This window comes from Oratosquilla oratoria, chromosome 9 (genome assembly GCF_046742065.1).
Source record: "Oratosquilla oratoria isolate Oo_2021 chromosome 9, ASM4674206v1, whole genome shotgun sequence".
NCBI classification, from domain to species: domain Eukaryota; kingdom Metazoa; phylum Arthropoda; class Malacostraca; order Stomatopoda; family Squillidae; genus Oratosquilla; species Oratosquilla oratoria.
Window position 1 is genome coordinate 34,949,328 of NC_134785.1, and position 7,500 is coordinate 34,956,827.

At 35.9% G+C, this 7,500-nt stretch overlaps 1 non-coding gene across 1 annotated transcript; it reads left to right on the forward strand.

Annotated features, from left to right (window-relative positions):
* The first annotated feature begins 444 nt into the window (after positions 1–444).
* TRNAI-UAU (transfer RNA isoleucine (anticodon UAU)) lies at positions 445–516 on the forward strand. Its single transcript has one exon. It is a non-coding gene; the product is annotated as a tRNA-Ile (tRNA).
* The last annotated feature ends 6,984 nt before the right edge of the window (positions 517–7,500 follow it).

Genomic DNA, 7,500 nt, shown 5'->3' on the forward strand with positions numbered 1-7,500 from the left:
TGGATTGGTCGTACATGTAAATTTCGCGCCTGAGCTATTGTCAAGACTACTTCCACTATTGATACTAATACTGACACTCACGTTCTATTATTTCTACTACTACCTACTCACTTCTTCAACATAATGATCCACACACAAGCCTAGGTCTTTGTAGCGATGGAACACTGGAGAGAACTTGGATGCGACAGGCGTGTCCAATATTGAGGACAAACCCAGCCATTCACTTTTAAACAGTCATCTATTTTTTGTCAAACTTGTCTAGTTGTAACATTATACTTATCTAATTAGTGATATTCACAAAATTTCTGAATAGAGCCATTGAAACTGGATAGTAATAGTAATCTTGGTTATCATCATCATACATTGGGATCCACTGAGTGGCATCAGGTTCCGCAGAGTTGTAGTTTAGGAGTAGATAGAACAATTTAACCCTTTCACTTTCGGAGCAGAGTGGCGCAGTGGAAGCGTGTTGGGCCTATAACCCAAAGGTCCGTGGATAGAAACCACGCTTTGCTAATCACATTTTCATTTCTGATCCAGTATTCCTTTCAGGGTGGCGCAGTGGTAGCGTGCTGGGCTCATAACATGAAGGTCCGTGGATGAAAACTGCTCTACTAATCACTATTTTTTTCATTTACTAGACTCGTATAGATATTTTTTTATTAAAGATTGTAAATGTACGTATTTTGTTTCTATTCTGATGATTTTTCCTGAATATCCCGCAAAACTACCTTAAAATGGAGAATTATTCACTTTTTAAATCTTCTCAGTGACCCAGTTCTAACCACGCAAAATAATCCAGGTGATAGATGCAATATCATTGTTTATTGTCAGTGTCATTATTAATATCTCACTTATAGACTTAGTAACCTTTGTAAGAGTAACATCATGTATACGTCAGTTATGATGACTTAATAATAAACGAGCTGTTTGTGAAATAAAGTCTTTCTTGATCCAGAAATGATTAAACTGTCTTCATTTTGGTCACTGAAACCATTTTGTTTGATCCGGAGTGAATGAAAAATTAATATACTATAGATAAGTCTATATCGGATTGAGGAAAACTTGAAACTTGTTACCATGAGAATAGACAATGTGGTTGGTTTAGATAGCATATGAGTGCCTATTCTTACTTAAGGCTAAGTAGAAGATTTTATAATGAGACAGGTCTTTTTTGATATAGTATCGCGGTAATTGCTTCATTTTTGCTAGTTCTTGAAATTTAAGTTTGAGGCTTAAATTCTTGAGGTTAATAAGATTTGGGCAACAACTTGATTAGTTTAAGAAGTGGTGCGACGATTGTGGGACAAACAGCTAATATTTCGGAAGGGATCAACTGATGAGGTGTTTCTTTTGTTAAGTCTGGCTGAGAAGTCGTCGATCATATTCTCAAAATGTACATGAGAATTTGATAATTCACATGAGGCAAGAATAAAGAAATATGCATGACTTTTTTTATAATAGAGCTTTATATGATAACGTCGATGAAATGCATAATAATCAATTAATGATTGAATACTAAGGACGTGACGTCACTCAGTTTTATGAAATACAGAAGCTCGTGACGTCATGTCGTCGTTACTTACACCCAGTCACCTTCAAGCAATGCAATACTACGCATAGATAGAAAATTATTTATAGGAAATTAATTTATCATGCGTAAGCCTCTTTCAAGAAGTCTTCTATGTGTCTGTGTCTGTATACATGATGTTCACCCTACAAAGGTTACTAACTCTATAAATGAGATATTAATGGTGACACTGACCAAAACCAATCATACCATATTTACGAAAGTAGAAAATATTAATAATTTCCGCATCAAGAAAGACGGAATGTTCACAAACCAGTGTAACATATACATGATGTTCATCTTACAAAAATGACTAACCTTACAAGTCTATATTAAAAATGAAACTGACAAATAACAATTCTACTACATCAAAATATAAACAAAAAATGCCTACATTACCTTCAGTTTTGCTATCAGCAACAGTAAAAATATATATACAAGTCTATTGAGTTGAAGGAATATAAAATGAAAATGCGACTAGTAGAGCGTAGTTTTGATCCACGGACCTCTGGGTTAGGAGCCCAACACGCTACCACTGCGCCACCTTGAAGGGAATACTGGATCAGAAATGAAAATGTGATTAGCAGAGCGTGGTTTCGATCCACGGACCTTTGGGTTATGGGCCCAACACGCTTCAAAAGTAAATGAGTTGATTTTTCTATATAAACTACAACTCTGCGGGACCTGAATCCTTTCAGTGCTTGCCAATGTATGACGATGATGCAATTACTATTGCGTTCATTTCATATATATGTTAATGAGGCAATTACTATTACTCTAACATCAGTGGCACGAATAAAGATGGGAAACATTACTAATAAGTCATCGTGAAATAAAGGTGAAATCAAGGAAAATTGATAAAAGTAAATGGCTGGAGTCTTTTCGGACAGTGTCTTTTCTGTCGCGTGAAGTTCCCTCCAGGTCCTGCTCGACAACACCTATCGAGTTTGTCTTTGTGTGTGTATTTGTGTATGTGTTTGTGTGCATGTGTATGTGTGTGTGTGTGTGTGTGTGTGTTTGTATGTGAGTGTGCACGTTCATTTTTCCGACTTGCTAAGGTATTTCGCGAGCCCAGAGACAACATGCGTGCTAAGGTACTTTGCGAGCCCAGAGGCAACACGCGTGGCAGGGAATCACCCTTGGTCGTCGCGGTGCTTGATCATTTAAAGTCGTACTTGACTTCGTCGCCTCTGTGGCGGAATCGGTTAGGGCAATGGGTTGTTAAGAGAAAGGCTGGGGGTTCGAGTCCTCCGAGGAAGAGGTTTGACTAGGTTAGGCAACAGGGCTTCCCTAGATCCTAAACATCTGGCGCTATGTTTAGTAAGAATTGGATGAGAAATGTTAGCCTTCTTTGAATATTCAAATTCGAATGGATGCCCGGAAGGCATGAACACCACAAGAAGACACGACAAAGTCTTTATTTTTAGCACATTATTGAATGAGGACATTCATAGCAATTTTGTAATTCGCATATTGAGAATTGGCTACATTTGGTAACAAACAATTATACATCAGCATAGTAAAATAGCCAGACGAGTGGAACAACAATACTGAAAAAGCTGTGATATAATACTCTTTCCAATTAACAAAAAGCAGCTACCGGTGGCCTAGTCTTTGCTGTGAATACGTTGAAGATGAAAAGGAAATAGAGCAATTTTGCCATAATAAACTGTCAAACTAATGCTCACAGTTAACCTTATATCCTTCGTGGATTATTCGCCTAAATTTTACCCTATGCATACATATATATATATATATATATATATATATATATATATATGTATTAATATATATGTATATAATATATATATATATATACATATATATGTATATATATAATAAATATATATATATATATATACATATATATGTATATATTATATATATATATATATTATATACTGTATATATATATGTTTATATATATATATATATATATATATATATATATATATATATATATATTTATATATATATATATATATATTGACGAGTTAAACACCATATGAGACGGCGCCTACATTTGTACGACGTTTCGCTTATTACAGCTTTTTCAAGTACTTGAAAAAGCTGTAATAAGCGAAACGTCGTACAAATAAAGGCTCCGTCCTCATATGGTGTTTAACTCGTCATTCTTGTCGGCAACTGCCACTTTCATGAATATGTATATATATATATATATATATATATATATATATATATATGTATAGATATATATATATATATATATATGTATATTTATATATATACATATATATGTATATGTATATATATATATATACATATATATTATACATATATATATACTGTATATGTAATGTATACATATATGTACGTATATATATATATATAATATATACATATAAATGGTGTATACATACATACATATACATACATATATATATATATATATATATATATATTATATATATATATATATATATATAAATACATAAATATACCAAGGATTTTTCCCCCTTTCAAGGGAGGTAGCCAAAAAGGAAGGCATTAAAAACACTCACATTTCATCCCTAAATACACTCCACACCCCTCCCACCCTCCCGCTATTGAGCACCTCCTGGATGACGGGTCATCCCTGCACCTGATCGCCCTGGGTCAGAAGCAGTGTCGCAGGACACAGCACATCCACAGCAAGGCCGCTTCATTTATATTTACATTTATTCGAACACCTTTTTACACCACTCACTCACTTCGCTTACACAGTTATAGCCTCGGTCAACATTCCATACACGCCGGAGCTGTATCTAATGTTCATTTTTAATAGCTACATCACAAAAATTATTGTACACTGTATTAGAATTATTCTTCATTGTATTAGAAATTGTAAATCATTGTCCAACAAATCGGAACCCACCTCCAAGGAGGGGATACATACTCATACTATGTATACCGCCAGCTTCACCCCAGAGTCACATTCCTCTGAAGAAGGATAGTGCGGAAACCAGTCATAAAAAGATATATATATAGAGAAAGGACTTCTTCTTTATATTCATCAATTGTCAGTGTACCAGCATATACATATATATAGTTATAATATATACACACATACTCACACATTTACATTTATATATATATATATATATATATATATATATATATATATATACAGTATATTTATATATATATGTATATATATATGTATATATATATATATATGTATATATATATATATATCACAGGTGAGAAATGTAGTAACACATTTGTAATCACAACTAACACCACAGTCGGACGAAAGAAAAAGTTGCGTAAGCGGAACTATATATTTCGATTGCTACCTGCAATCCTCTTCAGTAGTACAAAGTGGCAGGGAGGAGGCTATCTTAAGTAGCAACCTCTTACAAAAGAAAGGGAACATGAGAAAATAAAGAACATCACTGCCCCAACCCTAGTTGACCTGAGGCTGACACGAGGTCGGGTCAGGGGGAGGGGGAGGAAGCTTGTTGACAATATTTTTGGTGATGACTAGTCCTGAAATGATGTCTGGGGTCCATTGACCCTTGGAAATATTCATCGTGGGCAGATAATCAATTAATGTTGATTCCACCATTTTCCTTCTGAACCCACACCCTGATTTATAAATGAGATCAGATTTCTCCCAGTCCATCCGGTGATTAAATTTATTAACGTGTTGAAACACTGCTGAATTTATTTGGCCATATCTAATCGACCTTTTGTGTTCATTTAATCTTGTCGGTAGGTCTCTCCCCGTCTGGCCAATGTATGAAAGGTTACAATCTTTACATGGAAGGGAGTAAACACTGGGATATGTTGTTCCTTCAACCTCTGGTGAAAAGTAACAACTTTTTTATTAATAGTATTAGGGTAGTTATGAATTAAATTTACTTTCTCTTTGGGAAGAAACTTGGGACAATTGACTGATGGACTCTGAGAAGGGGATGATAGGGGATTTTTTCTCTCTTTCTTTGACTTAGTGGAAGGGTGTTTGAAAAAACTTGCTCTGGCTTGACTAAGGGCTTTATCAGAAAACCAATGAGGGTAGGCTTATTTTGAAGCCAGAGCAAGTTTTTTCAAACACCCTCCCACTAAGTCAAAGAAAGAGAGAAAAAATCCCCTAGTCATCCCCTTCTCAGAGTCCATCAGTCAATTGTCCAAGTTTCTTCCCAAAGAGAAAGTAAATTTAATTCATAACTACCCTAATACTATTAATAAAAAAGTTGTTAATGTTCACCAGAGGTTGAAGGAAAAACATTATCCCAGGTGTTTACTCCCTTCCATGTAAAGATTGTAACCTTTCATACATTGGCCAGACTGGGAGAGAACCTACCGACAAGATTAAATGAACACAAAAGGTCGATTAGATATGGCCAAATAACTTCAGCAGTGTTTCAACACGTTAATAAATTTAATCACCGGATGGACTGGGAGAAATCTGATCTCATTTATAAATCAGGGTGTGGGTTCAGAAGGAAAATGGTGGAATCAACATTAATTGATTATCTGCCCACGATGAATATTTCCAAGGGTCAATGGACCCCAGACATCATTTCAGGACTAGTCATCACCAAAAATATTGTCAACAAGCTTCCTCCCCCTCCCCCTGACCCGACCTCGTGTCAGCCTCAGGTCAACTAGGGTTGGGGCAGTGATGTTCTTTATTTTCTCATGTTCCCTTTCTTTTGTAAGAGGTTGCTACTTAAGATAGCTCCTCCCTGCCACTTTGTACTACTGAAGAGGATTGCAGGTAGCAATCGAAATATATAGTTCCGCTTACGCAACTTTTTCTTTCGTCCGACTGTGGTGTTAGTTGTGATTATATATATTTATATTATATATATATATATATATATATATATATATATATATATATAATATATATACATATTATGAGTGTGTGTGTGTGGGTGTGTGTGTGTGTGTGTGTGTGTGTGTGTGTGTGTGTGTGTGTGTGTGTGTGTGTAGATGTGTTGTGTGTGTGTGTGTGTGTGTGTGTGTGTGTGTGTGTGTGTGTGTGTGTTGGTTTGTGTGTGTGTGTGTATACATCTTTTTATTTTTTTTAATATAGCTTTCTCTTTTGTTCTTTAGAGGTATCTTTCAGGTGAGTATTCCACTTTTATCTTCAGCGTATTCGCATGAAAGTCTAGGACTTAGGAAAAAGTATTATATCATAGCTATCTTATTACTGTTGTTTCACCCATCTGGTAATTTTTACTATACTGATGTAGAAGTGTATTTTTTATGAAATGTAGCCAATTCTACATAGGGGACTTGCAAACTTGGCACGAAAGTCCACATTCAAGCCACAATAATACGCCAATAATTGAAATTTCTTTGGATCATCCTGATTTCCTCATTCTCGTACCGGGAGTGGGACGTGTTAATAGTTAGGTTATTGTAACGGGGGACCATCGAATCAAATATTCGTATATCAAAAAAGGCCAATTGTCCCCGTGTCCAGAAACCTCTTGCGCTGACATCCACTCGTGTTTCATCTGATGTGATGGACGTGCGGTGCCTGGAGTTCTCCTCTCTTAGTGGGAGTAATGTTAGTTCGACGGTCACATCCTTGCATACCTCCCGAAACATTAGGGCAGTGAGATTCCTTACCTCGTCATATCTCATGCAGATGAATCCACCCTGCTTGCATATCCTCTCATGGTTTGGATTAAACTATGCACTACTGAGATATCTGTTAGGCAGGCTTTCCAATGGCCATCCATATCTCAAGGCAATGGTATCCGTGAATTCTCTTTTGTTTAGGTTGATTCTCCTTGCCCTAATTGGTAGTGCTGTCAGCCAATTGGGCGCCCAATCTTCCTGTGCCATTGCTATCTTTCTTTTCATAAGACTCGATAGCTGATCTAATAGAGCGGGAACTTCCTCATTCTTCCTCTCTTCCATTCTCCCTGATATGTTTCTTCTGATTTCTCTGGTTTCCTCCAGATTAATAT